This window comes from Pyrus communis, chromosome 2, assembly GCF_041283825.1.
Source record: "Pyrus communis isolate YQ-2024b chromosome 2, ASM4128382v1, whole genome shotgun sequence".
Taxonomy (NCBI): Eukaryota; Viridiplantae; Streptophyta; class Magnoliopsida; order Rosales; family Rosaceae; genus Pyrus; species Pyrus communis.
In genome coordinates this window covers 1869181-1887517 of record NC_142566.1, presented here as the reverse complement: position 1 = coordinate 1887517, position 18337 = coordinate 1869181, and the positions used below count along the sequence as shown (strand labels likewise).

The following is an 18337-nucleotide window of genomic DNA, read 5'->3' as shown; positions in this document are numbered from 1 at the left end:
GTTCTTCAATTATCAGTAGACCTCCTTGATTAAAGTTACTTTTTGCAATCTCTGATAATGAGCTAGTCATTATCGGTGGACCATAGCTCATCGTCGATGGACCAAATGATGCCTAAGTAGAGAAGGTTTGGTCTAAATCATATTGTAATAACCCGTCCCGGGATTTACGTAGGAAAATAGGTATTTTTGTATTTTCACCAAGTTTGGGGGATACCTTTCTTTTTAAAATTGTTTTTGAACCTTATTTGGTGAGCCCAAGGGGCCCACCCCCTGTTTTTGTTCCCCGTTCCCTTTCCCTTTCCCTTTCTTTTCTTCTTTTTCTGAAAAGTCTTCTCTTCTCTCTTCTCTCTTTCTTCCCGTGCTCTCTCTCCTTTCTCCTCCTCTCGGTGCTTCTTCCTCCGACAAGAACACACACACACACACACCCATGCCCACACCTATAACTCTTTTCTAACCCCGTGGTTGTGCTTTGGACGTCAAACCACGAAGAAAATCACCTCGGAGACATTTCCTAATTTTCCGGCGAGCACCGCACCTTTCGAGGCAATTTCCGGCCAAACCACGGCGAGTTGGCCGACGTGCGAGGTATCAGTCTCTTCGTCTCGCTGAGTACTACAACTTTCCTTTTTGTTTCACCTAAATTTTATTGAGTATTGAAGAAGTTATACTCATTTGAATCTTACCCAGTTTCCGGCGGATACCCGTGGCTTCCAGGCTGTTTTCCGGCCAACTCCGACCACGATGACGGGAACCAAGGGTATATTTCGATTCCTTACCTTCGGGGCTTCAATTTGGTATATTGAATGACATGTTTTGGTTGAGTTTTGAGCTCCGACGGAGCTTGGGAATTCTCCGGCCGAATTCCGGCGTCCTTCTCCGGGCACCCAGGCCTTCGGGCCATCTCCCACACCCACGGGCCTTAGGCCTGAATTGGTTTTTGGCCCAAAACCCTAACCCTTTCTGTTTTTGTTTTTAGTTTTGTTTCTTTTAAAAACCCAAAAGGCCTTAGGGCCTTGGTTGCAGCCCAAACCCCCTTAGGGCCTGTTAGCCCAAAACCCATCACCCTTTATGTTATGAGCCTTTGGGCCGTGAGGTTTAAGCCCGAACCCAATCCACCTAAAACCTAAACCCATTTCTGTTTTTGCCCTAACCCAAACCCTTTAGGCCCAAACCCGGATCCAACCCAAGTCCAAACCCTTTAACCCAATCCGGATCCAAGCCCAAACCCATTGACCCGTGACCCTGACCCGTGACCCGTGACCGTGACCCGTTGACCGTTGACTGGGTCAACGGTCAGCGTTGACTTTGACTTTGACCGGTCAACGGTCAACGTTGACTTTGACCGTTGACTTTTTGGGTTTTCGTGCGGGACCCCTCCTAGGCTAATTTCGACGTTCTGAACCCGTTTCCGATGTCCGTTTTCCCAAATTCAATCGTTTGAGTAGAGTTTGACTAAATGTACCTTTTATGTGCTTAGGGGCGTTTAATTGTGGCGTTTCCGTCTTCGCTAGTGGCGTGGCTTTTCGACGGCGAAGTACTGTGAGTGGACCCCTTCTAAAAATGCATGTTTTAATGGTAGAATTGCATACACAGAAAAGCATGACTTTACGATTATGTTTTATGAACGTTTTACGAGATAACATGCTTACTGAGGCTAGTTTGAATTATTACTATTTTTCCTATAACCCATGTTCTTATAGCATATCTGATGGATGACGATATGATATTTAGAACATGTTTAGAACACCTCTTTATAGTATAGATGATGGATGACTTTATACTATGAAGTTGATTTTCAATATATGTATGTTCACTGGTTTTGTACTTACCTAGTGGTCCTTTCCGCTACGGGACGTAGGGATAGATCCGGTCCGTCCCGGGCGACGGTTTGGTGTTGGCATAGGGCCTGAAGTGTGTTTTTCCTCTGACTGTCTGCTCAGAGACGGGGAGCCGGCAAGGGGCCTGAAGTGCATTTTCCTCTGACTGTGTGCTCAGAGACGGGGAGCCGGCATGGGGCCTGAAGTGTTATATTGGACATTCACTAGTGATTATTATTGTTTATGAGAATGATGATTTGAGACATTGCACGACATGCTAGGTTTCGGAAAACCTATGTTTATCATTATATATATGTGTTTTCATAAAACTTGGGGGTTAGTACGTTGATAACTGTTTTATTATATATATATCAACTTGGTCCACTCATGTTTGTTTTGCGCCCCCCTTCAGGACTTAGAATCGAGGCATACAATCCCGACGTCCAGGCACTTCCGCATCGGCATCTTCGAGTCCTCTCGGTGTAGGACCCACTCCTTGGTTTCATTCAATTTTATATTATTTTCTTTTAGTGTTCTAGATTAGTGGTGTGCTCTGAACACGGTCCTTATTTGCATATTCATTATTCTTTTATATTTATAAGCCTTATTTATCCCTTGTTTTCAGCATTTGCACTCAATAAATGGCTTTCGTCACCTTCGGGTGTCGGCCAGCACGTGCCTATCCTGGTATTTGGGGAATATCGGGGTCGGGGCGTGTCACATATAATGAGCTAGTCATAAATTACTATTGAATTCATCAGAAATTATTTTTAATTTTGGTTGTGTAAAAGAAAAGTGAATTTTAAAAAGCAAAGAAAATTTTGTTTTTTGTTTTTTTTTTTTTTTAAGTCCAGTATTGTATTAAACACTTCAGTATTGTTTAACTAGTTTAGTCTCAGACAATCCACGACTCCATTGTAACACATGGACCACCTTTATCTTGTAAATGTAACACATGGACCGCCTCTATATTGTAAATGTCATAAATACCTGAGAAATTTTTAATTGTGACGGGAACACAAGCGGTACGCCATATGTTTTAAAGAAGTGGTGGGAAATTTCATTTTTTAAGTTATTAACTTTTTAGTGCATATATTCCACCATTTGTATAGTGACACGTGGTGTACCACTCCGTATACCGATCATACTGAAAAATCTCCCATGCTTGAGGCGTTGATGTTGAATCCCTACGAGGATATCGAAGGTTTTAAGGTACTAGTAGTCGTAGTTAGTAGTACCGCTTCCGATGTGTTTTGTTGTAGCAAAGACCTTATCTTTGGCGTGAATGTGTATGTGGGGTGTGACACTACTACAATATTAGCTTTAGGTGGCGGATGATGTGGCGGTTTTGTATATTTTCTGTCGGTTTTATCCGACAGAAAATGCTATTATTTATTCTTTATTAATTTATTCTCTGTCGGTTATATCCGACACAATTTCTGTTGGTTTTAGAGTATTTTCTGTCGGAAAATTCATTTCCTGACGCTGACAATTTTGTCGCTTATTATATCCGCCACTGCATTCATTTTCTATCGTATTTTGCTTAAAATCTGTCAGTAATATACGTTTTTTGTCGGTTTTTAAACCGCCAGTTATAGATAATTTTGTAGTAGTGTGAGATCATGAGCTGAGATTTAAAAAACTTACATTTTCTCTTCAAATTTCTTCTCATTGGAGCAACCAGAAAAAGTTTAATTTATGTCCCTCCTTGAAATGGTTAGCTCACTGCTCAGAGCAAGAAATTCCATCCCCAAAATCCCCAAAATCTTCCCCCCAAATTCTCACTCCAAACTCACCCCCAATCCAATCCCACCAAAACCCATGTCCCCAACCGCCTCATGCCTAAAACCCTTTAAGGGTTTTGCAGAATTCTTCTTTTTTAACAAGTCCTCCAAGTTTCCTGAATACGAAATGCCCTCGATCACTTGGGGTGTTGTCCAAGGCCGGAAAGAGAAGCTTGTCTCTAGGGACAATCTCTGACTATTTGAAGAGTTTAGGCATAGTTCCTGATGAATTGGAGAACTTAGAGCTGCCCTCTGCTGTTGATGTCATGAGGGAGAGAGTTGAGTTTCTTAGCTCAGATTGTTCATCGACGACATTAACGAGTACCCGTTGATGCTCGGATGTAGTGTTAGGAAAAATATGATACCTATGTTGGCTTACTTGGAGAAAATTGGGATTCCGAGGCCGAAACTTGGTGAGTTTGTTAAAAGTTAATCGCAAGTATTGAATGCTGGTGTGGTGGTTGAGCTTGTGCCGGTCGTTAAGTTCCTTCGTGGGCTTGATGTCGAAAAGCAGGACATTGGTTATGTGTTGCAGAAGTATCCTGAGCTTCTTGGATACAAGCTTGAGGGGACAATGAGTACTTCGGTTGCGTATCTTGTTAGTATTGGTGTTAGTCCTAGGGATATAGGACCGATGGTCAAGCAGTATCCTTTCATTTTGGGAATAAGAGTTGGAACTGTCATTAAGCCATTTGTTGATTATTTGGTATCGTTAGGTTTGCCGAAAAAGATATTGGCTAGGATGTTGGAGAAGCGGACGTATTTACTCGGTTATGACCTAGAGGAGACTGTTAAACCAAATGTTGATTGTTTAGTTAGTGTCGGGATCAGGAGAGAAGCGCTTGCTTCGGTTGTTGCTCAGTACCCCCAAATTCTTAGGCTGCCCTTGAAAGCTAAAATGTCTTCACAGCAGTACTTGTTTAGTTTGAAGCTTAAGATGGATCCTGAAGGGTTTGCACGAGTGATTGAGAAGATGCCGCAGATAGTCAGCCTTCATCAACATTTTCCGGAATACCTTACTTACAGCTTGGAGTTAAGGATTAAACCTAGGTATCAGAGGCTGTAAGGCAGAGGCATCAGGTGTTGTTTGAAATGGTTCCTCAACTGTAGTGACGCCGCTTCTCTGTGTTTTTTACAATTGTTACAAAACATCTCAGGCTTGTTGTATAGATATACTTCTCTTTTTGGAGGTCTGCTCGTCCTTACAGACTTACAGTAGTTATAATGTCAAAGCACGGGCTTTTGCCCGTTTCTTACCTGCTGTCCTTTACTGTGAAGGTCTGCTCTTCTTTGTAAATCTCTTTTTGGAGGCACGCCTTTGCCCACCAGAAAACTGGGTGGATTTGTTTGTCACACGCGGGCCAAGCTGACAGGGGTCAGCAGGCATGGACTGGCACATCTGTTGGGGTAGGCTGCTGCAGGTACGCCCAGTGGCTCTGTGGGTTGGGTCCAGGAACACCCCAACGAGGCTGGGTGGGAATCTCGCCGGAGAAAACCAGTGCCGCCTCGTTATGGCGACCGTGTTCTGCTCAATGTCCAAAATCCAAAAAACCTTGGGATTTCCAACTCAACTAGATTTTAACATGAATCAACCAAAAGTCTGTAAGCATATAAAGAATGGTTAGGATCATGCCAAGTGTTATAAGATTGTATTCTTTAGTTAGTTAGTTAGAGTTGTTATTTCCAGTATATACATACACCAATGTAATAGCTTGGATAATAAGAAAACAATATATCTGAAATCTCTTTCTCTCTCTTCAACCTTCTTTCGTCTTCAATCTCTCTCTAGTTCTTGAAACCCTAGCTATAGTTCTTGATCTTTCTACGTTAACATGGTATCATTCGCTCTTGCTGCTCACGCTGCTTCCTCCGATCTTCTGGCTGCTTCCGCTCATCTTCTCTCTCTGTGAATCTTGCTGTCTTCTTGGCAGACTTCTGGTATTTTCTTTTTCTGTAATTCCGAGGGTTTCTGGATTTCTTCATCTTCTCCTTTCTGTGTTTCTCCGATTGTGCACGCAAGGTGTTTGTGCTATTTCCTCTATCTTGTTGTTCATCTTTCTTCTGCAAACATGGTGACTGCGTCGCAGTTACAAATTCTACAATCTCCGATTACTAGTCTGATTTCTACAATCTCTACGTCTGTGAATGTTAAGCTTGACGAGTCTAATTACTTGAATTGGCATTTTCAAATGCAATTGTTGCTTGAGGGTCACGGTATCATGGGGTTTGTTGATGGATCGCATGTCTGTCCACCTCGATATGTGACTTGTGCTGATACGTCTGAAAGCTCTGCAACTTCTTCTCCTCCATCTGAGGATGAAGCTTACATTGTTTGGAAAATGCATGATCGTGCTCTAATGCAGCTGATCACTACTACTTTATCACCGGTTGCAATTTCTTGTGAGATTGGTAGCACTAGTGCTTGTGTTTTGTGGAATCGGTTGAAAGAACAGTTTTCAGCGGTTTCACGGACTAGTATTTTTTAGCTTAAGTCTAATCTTCAGACTATTCGAAAGGGTTCTGACTCGGTGTCTCAATACATGCAACGTATCAAGGAGGCTCGGGATTATTTGTCTGCTGCTGGAGTCACCTTTGATGATGAGGATATTGTTATCCTCGCTCTTAATAGGCTACCATCCGAGTACAATATTTTTCGAAGTGTGATAAGGGGACGTGAGCATGTCATCTTTCTCCAAGAATTTCGTGTGCAACTGCTTGCTGAGGAACTGATTGTGGATGGTACTGTGAACTCTCAATTCATGACAGCCATGATTGCTGATCATTCTAGCCTTAAACCTTCTACAGGCTTGTCTCCGTCTGCAAGCCCTAATCTTGGGTTTTCTTCACATAATCTTGGTTCTCATGGTGGTTATTCTGGTCCTCCAGGCGGGTATAGATCAGCTAATAACAACAGGAAGGGTAAAGGGAAGTTTAATCACAGCTATCGGTATCCTAATCCTAATTTGCACCCACAGTTTTTCAATAATGTTTCTAATTCGACTCATGGTTCCTCTGGAGTGCTTGGTCCTCATCCACCATCGTTTTTTGGTCAGCCTATCTCTCCACAAGTTCCTTGTCAGTTGTGCAATACCTTTGGTCTCACTGCTCCATTTTGTACTTCAAAACAAATAGATCGACAGGGCTGTCATATTTGTGGTAAAGCTAATCATTCCACTTGGTATTGTTTTTTCAATGACAAAGGGCCTAACTATGGTGGTCCTCATCATTCTCAATCACATGCTCGTGCATATGTTCCTTCTGCACCAGCATTCCTTACTCCATCTCATATGTAAGCCCTGCACACCTCTAGCTCCCAAGCATCTCCAGGTTCCCAACCACCAGTCTGGATCACTGACTCGGGTGCTACAAATCATATGACGGCTGATCTTAGTAACCTGACTTTGGCATCTCCTTATCCTACCAATGAAACAGTGCAAACAGCTAATGGTGAAGGTTTGCAAATTACTCATATTGGTAGTTCTGTTATTCGAACTCATGTGCAACCTCTTAAACTTAATTCAGTTCTCTATGTTCCTAGACTTTCCAACAACTTGTTATCCGTTCACAAGATCTGTCTCGATAACAATTGTTGGTTAATCTTTGATGCTTATTCTTTCTGGATACAGGCCAAAGTCACAGGGAGGATCTTATACAAAGGGCAATGCAGTAATGGACTTTACCCTCTTTCTTCCCTAGCCCCTCATCTCTCCCTCCGTCCTCACAGCACTTCTCAAGCTTCTGCATTTCTTGGCCAGCCTGTTGGTTCTAATCTCTGGCATAGTAGGTTAGGACATCCTTCTAATACCATTGTCGATCTTATGTTACATAAGTCCTCCATTTCGTGTACTAAGGATGATATCCATTTGCTATGTCATGGCTGTTTAAAGGGAAAATTGATGAAACTCCCGTTTCAGTTTAGTACTCATACATCTGTAATTCCTTTTGAGGTTGTGCATAGTGACCTTTGGGGTCCTTCTCCATGTCCTTCTAGTGATGGTTATCGATATTATGTGACTCTCATTGATGAGTGTACTCGATACTGTTGGTTGTTTCCTCTTGTTAATAAATCTGATTTCTTTGACATCTTTGTTGCCTTTCATTCATTTGTGCAAACTCAATTTTCTGTGTGTATCAAAACTTTATAATCTGATGGTGGTGGAGAGTATACCAGTGGTAAACTTAGACGTTTTCTTAATAGCACAGGCATTTTACATCATATATCTTGTCCCCATACCCCAGAACAAAATGGATTGGCTGAAAGGAAACATAGACACATTGTCGAAACCATTATCACCTTATTACAGTCTGCAAACTTACCCTCTACTTTCTGGTCTTTTGCCTGTCAAGCAGCTGTATATCTTATCAATCGTATGCCTACCCCAACCTTGAAAAACTGTTCACCTTTTGAACGATTATTTGGAGTCCCTCCCCTCTTAACACATCTTCGAGTGTTTGGGTGTTCGTGTTTTCCATTGTTGCGACCTTATAATCACACTAAGTTACAACCTAAAACTACTGAGTGTGTATTTCTTGGTTATGCATCAAAGTACAAAGGCTTCATTTGCCTTGATGTATTAAAGGATAGAGTATACATATCGCGACATGTTGTTTTTGATGAGTCCCGATTTCCTTATCCTTTCTTGGCCATGACTTCTGCACCAAAGGGTGTCCAATCCCATGTGTCTCCACCCTCCCCTCCATCTTATGTTCCTACTTTGGATAATTTACTCGTTCAGCATCTGGTTCCAACCTCACCATCCCCACCTCAGTCTTCCTCGACATCAACTGATGTTCTTATTTCCTCGCCATCCCTCTCACAGTCTACTGGATCTCTATCATCTCTTCCTGGTCCTATTCCACTGCCCTCATCTGATCATGATTCACCTCAGTCCATTACTGTCCCTACAAGCTCCTCCCTTACACTCCATGTGGATCCTGATTTTAGAACTGAGCATCTTCAAGTGGTCTTACCTATTGCCCCACTTAACTTGCATCCTATGCAAACTCGGAGTAAAAATGGTATAATCCAAAAGAAGGTGTTTCTCAGCACGGTTCCTGATTCTAGTCTCCTTGATCTCACTCAAGTGGAACCTGCCACTCATAAATCTGCTTTAAAAGTTCCAGTTTGGTTGAGTGCTATGAGAGAAGAGCTTGCTGCATTGGCGTCTCAACAGACTTGGAGCTTAGTTCCTCTACCCCCCCCATAAGAACCTAGTTGGGTGTAAATGGGCGTTCAAACTTAAGAAGAATTCCGATGGCTCAATTGCTCGACATAAGGCTCGCCTGGTTGCTAAGGGGTTTAGTCAAGAGCCTGGTTTGGATTATGGGGAGACCTTTAGTCCAGTGGTTAAGCCTACCACTGTGCGCTTAGTTCTTGCCTTGGCAGCTCATTTCAATTGGTTTCTTCGACAGTTGGATGTCAAGAATGCATTTCTTCATGGGGTCTTGAATGAAGAAGTCTATATGGCTCAACCCCCAGGTTTTGAGGATCCTTCTCGACCTGATTTTGTGTGTAAACTGCATAAGTCCCTGTATGGTTTGAAACAGGTTCCTCGCGCCTGGAATGAACGTTTCACAAGTTTTCTTCCCTATCTCGGATTTCAGTCTACATATTCTGACTCTTCCCTATTTGTCAAGACTGTTGGCCGTGATGTTGTTATTCTTTTACTATATGTCGATGACATCATTGTCTCTGGGAGTTCCTCTATTGTTATTAACCAGGTTATTCAATCCTTGACCACTGAGTTTGATATCAAAGACTTGGGCGAGCTTCATTATTTTTTAGGGATTCTCAAGGGTACGTCAATTTATGCAGTCTTCCATGGTGTCTCCGTTCACAGCTGTTAAACGTATCTTGAGGTATCTCAAGGGTATGTTATCTGTTGGTATTTCTTATACTCGGGGTGAGTTATCATTGAAGGCGTTCAGTGATGCAGATTGGGCAGGAGACCCAAATGATCAACGTTCCACTACTGGCATAGTTGTGTTTCTAGGCAGCAATCCCATCTCGTGGTCTTCTAAGAAACAAACTACAGTCTCTCGCTCCTCTACCGAGGCTGAGTATCGAGCTATGTCGACCACATCTGCTGAACTTGACTGGATTCAGCAATTGCTGAAGTTTATGCACATTAGCCCTACTCCTGCTCCTGTCCTATTCTGTGATAATCTCTCTACTATTGCCTTATCGTTCAACCCTGTTCAACATCAATGGACAAAGCATATCGAGATTGACGTGCACTTTGTGCGAGAACAGGTTGCTCAGAAACAGCTTCTTGTTCAGTTTGTGTCATCCCGCGAACAGTTTGCTGACATTCTCACCAAGGGTCTCAGTACTCCTCTATTTCGATCTCATTGCTTCAACCTCATGCTTGGTCTTCCTCACCATGAGTTTGCGGGGGAATGTAAGAATATAAAGAATGGTTAGGATCATGCCAAGTGTTATAAGATTGTATTCTTTAGTTAGTTAGTTAGAGTTGTTATTTCCAGTATATACATACACCAATGTAATAGCTTGGATAATAAGAAAACAATATATCTGAAATCTCTTTCTCTCTCTTCAACCTTCTCTCGTCTTCAATCTCTCTCTAGTTCTTGAAACCCTAGCTATAGTTCTTGATCTTTCTACGTTAACAAAGTCTTCCGGGATGATTGCAGTTTTTCGGAGACGATGGTTTCTCACCAAAACTTGGTGAACCACGATGGCTGGCCTCGACTGTAGGCGAGACCCGTGGTGGTCTGTCGGAGGGACAAGGACGACTCCAAAACGGCGTCGTTTTCTTTTTCTTCTAGTTTTTGCGTTTGGAGCAGTGTGGCTCGCGGCTCACAGCTCAGCTTGCATAGACTGCAAGTATGGCGCAGGCGTGGCTCGGTGGTGCGGCTCGAAGCCGCTGCTCGCATGGGGTTTATTCAAACCTTAATTTTTGTTTCTTTTGATTCTTCACCATAATCAATTCACGTAATACATACCTAGCATTTGCCTACACACGTTGTATGTAAAAATACTTTTTTTTTCTGAAAAAATGGGAAGGGGAGAGTGAGAGAGAGAAAACGTGGGTGAAAGTGGGAGATTTTTGTTTTTTGTTTTTTTAATATTAAATATATCTTAACATCACTTAAGTGAGAGTTCAATAAAAAACAGTAAAATTTAGATTTGTGAAATTACATTATTGCCCATCATTTTTTATGTGATAGAAGACTAAATAGTTTTTACACCCTTTTTTGATTGACAAAGAGGGTTCTATTGATCGGTAGTTTAGATAATATATTTTGAAAAATAATGCGATCACAATTTATGCAGAATCTATAATTTGGAATGCGAAAAATTTGAGTTCATGGATCATGGTGAAGGTTCATGCAATCAAGACTGAAAAAATATCGACAATTATAAGACTATATTTTAGAAGAACCTAAATTGCATAATTATAATTGGCAATGGTTATAGTAGAAAATCCCCTTCAGATTCCTTAGCGCACCAAATGAGCGTGTTGATAACATGTTGTGGCCAATTTTCTAGGAGAGATTTTCTAAATGAGAGAGAGGGTACGGAGAGACAAAGTGCTGAATGATTAAGCATAGAGAAATTGTAGAATGTTAGAATGTTTACACATTGTGATTTTCCCTATGCCAATGTCTTTATTAATAGTAAATCATGAGGAAATAGTAATTTGTTCTCTAAGTAAATATAAAGGATAATAGGCAAGAATCTCTAGAATAATCGGAAAACCTAAACTCAATCTACCCATAATTTACACAATCACAAATGTGCTAATAATGTTACAACAAGTTATACTTAATTCCCTTTTTTTTTTTTTTTTTTTTGTTCCGACCTCTCGTTCTTTCGTAATTTATTAGGAATTCATTGTTTAAAAAAATTGTGAATCTAGATATGGCATTGATATTCCAAGGTCCAACGCAGCATCATTGAGTTGTAATTAACTTGTTATTCATATTACAATATCTTAAGTTCAATCACACTTCTAAAATCATAATATAGAACAATAGTTTTACGTTGCAACGACCTGAGAATCATCCAATGGTTAATGTGGTTACATGAGTGTCAGTAATCAACGCGGTAAGTAGTAATTAAATTAGGTGGTCAAAAGAGCGCGTGCAGGACTTAATCTCACTGTCATCTCAAATGCAGTTAAAACTGTGAAAAAACCTTTATCTCGATCCCACCTTACATTCCTGCATTGTCCTCGTACAGCATTTGGTTTCCTTCCCTTGAAGGAAAAAAAAAAAAATCAAGTAGCGCATTTAGATATATAGATATCTATTTCTGCAAAAACTTAATTATTCTAGGAGATGTCCAAAAATATTTCAAGTTTGGAGGAAGATGATGCCATTGTGCTGCAGAATATCAATGGAACGTTCTTCAATGTTTGCTTCAACTTACCACCAAACATGAACTTTCATGTCGTCTGGGAGGACGATCTCTCAAAAACTTCCGCGCCAGCACGAGCACGTACTGATCAATTAGTGCCTCTTTTGGAGTTTCAGATGGTTGTGATTTTCATCATCACTCAAGCCACTCATCACCTTCTGTTCAAACATTATAGGCTCCCCAGGTTCATCTCACAAATTGTGGTATGTGCTTTCTCTACTATACTTTTAATCTCTTAATTATTATTTTTTAAAATAATGATCGCATGGTGATGAAATATGAAATGATTATTTTATTTTATTTTTTTTAATTTTTAAATTTTATGGATGTAAAGTAATTCATCACAAAGTAGTTACATGCAATTTCATTAGAAATCAGAAAGCTTTTTCGTTGTTTTATTTTTGGTTTTCTAAATGACAATTTGATGGAATAAATTCTAGACTGGCATGCTGCTTGGACCTTCAATCAAAAACAAGTTGGGAACATTCAAAGAGTCCTTGTTTCCACTCATCAGTCAAGATGTAATTGGCACGGCATCTGTGTTTGGTTACTGTCTGTTTATGTTTCTAATAGGTGTGAAAATGGATGTGGGATTGATAAAGAGAACAGGAAACAAAGCTTTAGCGATTGGTGTGTTGTCACTCGTAGTGCCCTTATCATTCGGCTTTTCAATTGCAGCGGCTTGTGTATATTTTACCCGCAGAGAACAAGACCTGGAGAAGGTTTTTTTTGTAGCAGGCACACATTCTTTGACTTCATTTGCTGTCGTTTCTAGCCTTCTTGAGGACCTCAAACTCCTAAATTCAGAACTAGGTCGGTTGGGATTGTCTACTGCCCTAATCGGCGACATGCTCAATGTGATTATAACAAGTACTGCTACTTTTTTCAGAGTTTTCATGGGAACTGGCCAACCAAAATACAAAATCTTCACTGATATTGCATCACTAATTGGCTTTCTTCTCACGGTTGTGTTCATTATTCGTCCTGCCTTCTTTTGGATTGTGAGACATACACCTGCAGGCAAACCTGTTAAGGATGTGTACCTTTACACCATCTTTGTACTGCTAATGCTTTCTGCCTTTCTTTCTCATGCGTTTGACCAAACCGCACTTTTCGGTGCATTTATTTTGGGATTAGCTGTTCCAGCCGGACCACCATTAGGCTCAGCTCTAGTGAAAATGCTGGATTGTGTCGCCAGCGGAGTTTTGGTGCCACTCTTTGTAACTATATGTTCAATGAAGGCTGATTTTTCATTCGTAACATATGATGGTAAATTGTTAATGCTGGACATAATCCTTCTGGTAGTAACTTTTGTGTCCAAAGTAATGGCGTGTTTTGTGCCAGCTTTGATTTGCAAGATGCCCTTCAATGATGCTCTTGCAATTGGTTTCATTATGAGTGCCAAGGGCATCGTTGAGTTGGCCTCCTATTCCTTATTCCATGACTTCAAGGTATTCACTTAAGCACTCCAATCATTTAACTTTTATATCGTTCTATCTAAACCCTAACCCTCGATATGCAATAAAAAATGCATTTAACTGATTTTTTTGCTTGGTTTTTTCCGGCCTCGTATATTGCAGACCATTGATGACCAAACATTTGCCGTGCTGATCGTTAGTGTTCTGACTGTAGCAATACTTGTGCCAAGCATGGTGAATTACTTGTATGATCCTTCAAGGAAATACGCAGGCTACCAGAAAAGGAACATCATGGATTTGAAACCGAATTCTGAGCTCCGAATACTTGCATGCATTTACTCACACTCTGATGTCGCTCCTATCATCAACCTTCTTGATGTTTCATGCCCAACAGGAGGGAGTCCAATTTTTGTGAATGCCCTTCACCTTATTGAGCTAGTTGGTAGATCCGCCCCTCTCTTTATTGACCACCATATTCATGAAAAGGTTACATGTGACATTGCCTATAGTGAAAATGTCATCATCCCCTTCGACCAGTATCAACTGAACAATCAAGGTGCTGTGTTCGTGAACATATTTACAGCCATCTCTCCACCCAACACAATGCATGAGGATATATGCACACTTGGGCTTGACAAACTTACATCCATTATACTACTCCCATTTCATCGAAAATTCTCCTTCGATGGAAGCATAGAGTCTGAGGACAATAATACAAGGGCACTAAATTGTAGTGTCCTTGATAGGGCTCCGTGTTCAATAGGAATTATTGTTCACCGTGGCTATTTGAGACGTCCTTCAGTGTTGTTTCGCATTGCCATGATCTTCTTAGGGGGTAGGGACGATAGGGAGGCCTTGACATTTGCAAAACGGGTCAGCAAAGATCCCAGGAGCTTCAGCCTAACAGTAGTACGATTAGATGCCGAGGATGATCACACAATGCCTGATTGGGATACGATTCTTGATAATGAGCTGTTGAAGGATTTTAAGCATAATGTTGGAAACGAGAATATTACATACATAGAAAAGACATCAAATGATTCAGTTCGAACAACAGGAATACTTCGGTCTATGATGAATGAGTATGAGCTTATCATAGTTGGGAGAAGGAATGGCTTACAATCCCCTCAGACATTAGGTCTCTCAGAATGGACTGAATTCCCGGAATTGGGGATCATTGGGGACCTGCTTGTTTCGTCAGATTTCAACAGCAAAGCTTCAATTTTTGTGGTACAACAGCAAAAGAAATTGAAGGGAAGGATAAATATAAGCAATGGCAATACTTTCAAGCTATGATATAGGAAAAGTTTCGGCTTTCTTGTTCCTTTTCATGTTTTTGGATTCTTTACATTGATTTGTAGCATATGTTTGTTTTAACAAATGTTTCTTGTCTATTTCGAATCATCAGACATTTTGACAAATCTCCAGTAATATTACATTGTATTTCCTTGTGATGTAACGCCCTAATGATCCTTCAGTTAGTGACGGATTACTGGTGCAAACTACTTACACATGCACCGGAAATTTTACACAAATGGAGTCTAGACTCGTCCACTTTTGTGCATTTACCACCACATCGGATCGGTTAGTTTCCGTCCTCAATTCCATCAAATATCAGAACAGAACTTGCATGAGGACCGCTTTTCAAGGGCATTGTCAATAGATCACAGTCTTAGGTTATCATACTCTATTCATATCCTACATGCCTAAACATGTGTTGGAGACCATTTTTTCAAGAAGTAAAATACTCGACAATTTCTATCCAGTTCCTATAAAAGCAGTAAGAAGATCCTTGGTAGTTAGGGCTTTACTCTTCAGCACACTGCATCAAACTTTCATGAACCCCCTTCCCTTCGTGTAGTAAAAAGACTTTTTTTTAGATTTCCACTCCTTAACCATTTGTCTAGTCTTATCAATTATCATACTTTGTGACAGGTTTTTTGTTTTTGATACAAGTACTATTCTACATTATATGAATCTCAACGGCGAATAGGTACTTGAATTTGAGTGCAAAGTGGGCTCAAATCTGTCAGTCTGTGACACACTATGAAGCACGAATACAATTTGGTCACGTATTATGTATGCAATACTTCATCGGATATGATACTCGTAGGATATTCTCGGATACTCGTCGAATACATATCATGATCAACAAATATGAATTTGACTTGATGAACACGCGTATCCATATTTGGAAAACAAGTATCTGATTTTTAGGATAGAAGTATGTATGTTGATGTTGGAGAGAGAAAAAAGTAAGTGAAGGTGTGAGATATAGTACTTGATGATCACATTCTTTTGGGAATAGGATCCTCTCCGGATCATCTTTGTGGGATCCGGGGATCAAACAATCATGTTCGTTCATTATATATCGTGTGGTTAGTTTTCGTTAGATACTATTTATATTTAATTTTAGTTTTCGTTAGATACTATTTATATTTAATTTTAATTTTAAATTTAAAATAATTTCTAACCGTACGATATACAATGAACAGACACAATTGATTGATCCCTTGAATCCCCACAAAGAGGATCCGGAGAGGATCCTTGTCCATTCTTTTGTATCAAAATCCTAGTGGGTGTCCAAAAAGGCTGTACAGTTAATTAATATTTTAATTAAAAAAAAAACTAATTAAAAGGGTTTGAAAACTTTGAATTTTAATAATAAGGACAAAATAAAGGGTAAAATGAATAGTAGTAGGATTGACTTTTTAGTGTAAAAATATGGTTTTTCGTTAAAGTGAACAGTACCGTGGGCTTTTCGTTAAAACTCCCTTAAAAAAATCTAATAAATCCTTTACAATAATACAAATTTGGTAACCCGTGGAGTATATGTGTGGTTGTAGGGCTTCGCACGATATACCATGAAAAGTTGTGATTTCGCTATAAAACCAATTAACAATATGGAGAAAACCCAAACTTATGTAAGGTCCATTCTCTCATCAAACTTTACATACGATTATAAGAGTCATTTTACTTTAAAATAAACTTAAAGGTTGTCCAAGAGGAATGAGGATCCTCTTCGAATGCTCTTTGTGAGGATCCAGAGGAACCTTTAATCGTATCCGTTGATTGTAAATCGTGCGACCAGTTTTTGTCAGGTATTATTTGTGTTCAATTTTAAATAATAAATTTAAAATGATTTTTTAGCACATGATGTACGATGAATATACACGATTAAAAAAATTCTGAGAATCCTCATTCTTCCGAGAGAGCACTTCGATGTAAACAAAATTTCAACTGAATAATAAACCAACCCTAAATGTCCATCTCAGTACTTAATGTAAAATCAGGCCCAAATAGAAAGCCAATTGTTGTTATCATTGTTTTCGTTGTCATCATCATATAAGTGCATTAACTTAAGTCTCACATAACCTTATAACAGAACACCAAACTCATGCCTGTCGATTCCTAGAACAAAACTTTAAAGTTTCATGTAATGTTTGACATTTGGTTACCCATCACTGGATTTCAATCTTTCTTTGCTTCAAAGGGATTCAAACTTTCCATGATGTGGTAAAGCAATTAAAAGCCAAACACTCTTATAGGCTTGTAGACCCAACAAAAAGCAGTGGTTGCTTGAAAGTACACCAACCAGACCAACCATCCTTTAATTAAGCAAGATGGGAATTTTTATGGTATTTCAAAGTATCAGTTACTCAGGGATTTTAACCGTTATCATTAGTTAAAAACTCAAAAACTAACATCTAACAGTTAAAAAGTCTGAAATATAAGATACTCTGGATCATCATAGAATTTCGGTAAACAGGACACACTTGATTAATGTGTTACCAACTTCTAAAACTTGCCCTCTTCCTCCTCTATTATAGTGACCACAAATCTTACCAGAAGTCTATATTTCACACACACACACACACTACACACTAGAGAGACTAGTATGGCTTCGTTTCTCTACTACTCTATCTTCATCCTCTATGCAACCTCTCTCTATTCCATTGATGGAGTTCTAATTAAGCAATTCGTTAGATCCGGCGGGAAAACAGAAAACTTAACCCACCTCCACTTTTTCTTCCACGACATCCTTGGTGGCAAAAACCCTACCTCTGTTAGAATTATTGAGCCGCCAAATGGTATTGCTGGCGGCTTTGGAAGCACTATGATGATTGATAATGCACTGACTGAAGAGCAAGACCGCGCCTCCAAGCTCATCGGAAGAGCACAAGGATTTTACTCAGTGGCTTCACAACAAGCAGATGAATTTGCATTCCTTATGGTCATGAATTGTGTTTTTGTGGAAGGCAAGTATAAGGGGAGTAGCATTAGCATTCTCGGGAGGAATCCGGTCATGAACAATGTGAGAGAGATGCCGGTTGTTGGAGGCACGGGACAGTTGAGGTTTGCTCGAGGTTATGCCTTGGCCCATACGGTTTGGTTTGATGCTGCTACAGGAGATGCCATTGTTGAGTACAATGTTTATGTGTCAGACTCCTGAATTTTGTATTAGGCTAGCCATTGTTGAGAAAAATATCTTTTTACTTTTTTATATTTTGTTTTTCCTTAATCCCTTATAGAGACATCTATTGTACTTAATTAGGGAATGGCTACGTTAATCTTATAACTAGAAATAATTGGATTTGAAATAATACTATTCTCATATGATGGATTTTAAAATGAGGTGGAATTTGGCGAAATTTTGTAGTGAATGTGATTTTATTTCTGCTTAAAAGATTGATGGCCTTAAAAATAAGTGTAGGGACTGTTTAATAACAATTTCGTTTTCAATTTTTACATTTTATGAAAACTTGAAACTAAAAAATCATTTTGTCATTACATCAGTTTTCAAGTTTTGAAAACTAAAAACCAAAAAGTCAGTTAACTTCTTTAGTTTTCAAATTTTAGAGAACTGAAACGGTCCCATAATAAATACAATTTCGTTTGGTGTCAAAGTTTTAGGTCCCGCACGCTTAGTATTTT

The 18337-nt window shown here is 39.8% G+C and overlaps 1 long non-coding RNA gene and 3 pseudogenes across 2 annotated transcripts; all 4 read left to right on the top strand.

Moving 5' to 3' along the window:
* Positions 1–278: 278 nt before the first annotated feature.
* On the top strand, positions 279–2428 carry LOC137746433 (uncharacterized). Its single transcript, XR_011069846.2, has 4 exons — positions 279–585; positions 688–757; positions 1478–1539; positions 2230–2428. It is a non-coding gene; the product is annotated as an uncharacterized LOC137746433 (long non-coding RNA).
* Positions 2429–3530: 1102 nt separating this feature from the next.
* On the top strand, positions 3531–4820 carry LOC137748069 (uncharacterized; annotated as a pseudogene).
* A 7085-nt stretch (positions 4821–11905) lies between these two features.
* Positions 11906–14698, top strand: LOC137748071 (cation/H(+) antiporter 3 pseudogene; annotated as a pseudogene).
* Positions 14699–17167: 2469 nt separating this feature from the next.
* LOC137746566 (dirigent protein 22 pseudogene) lies at positions 17168–18034 on the top strand (annotated as a pseudogene). The gene has a single exon (XR_015953738.1). The product of XR_015953738.1 is annotated as a dirigent protein 22 pseudogene (transcript).
* The last annotated feature ends 303 nt before the right edge of the window (positions 18035–18337 follow it).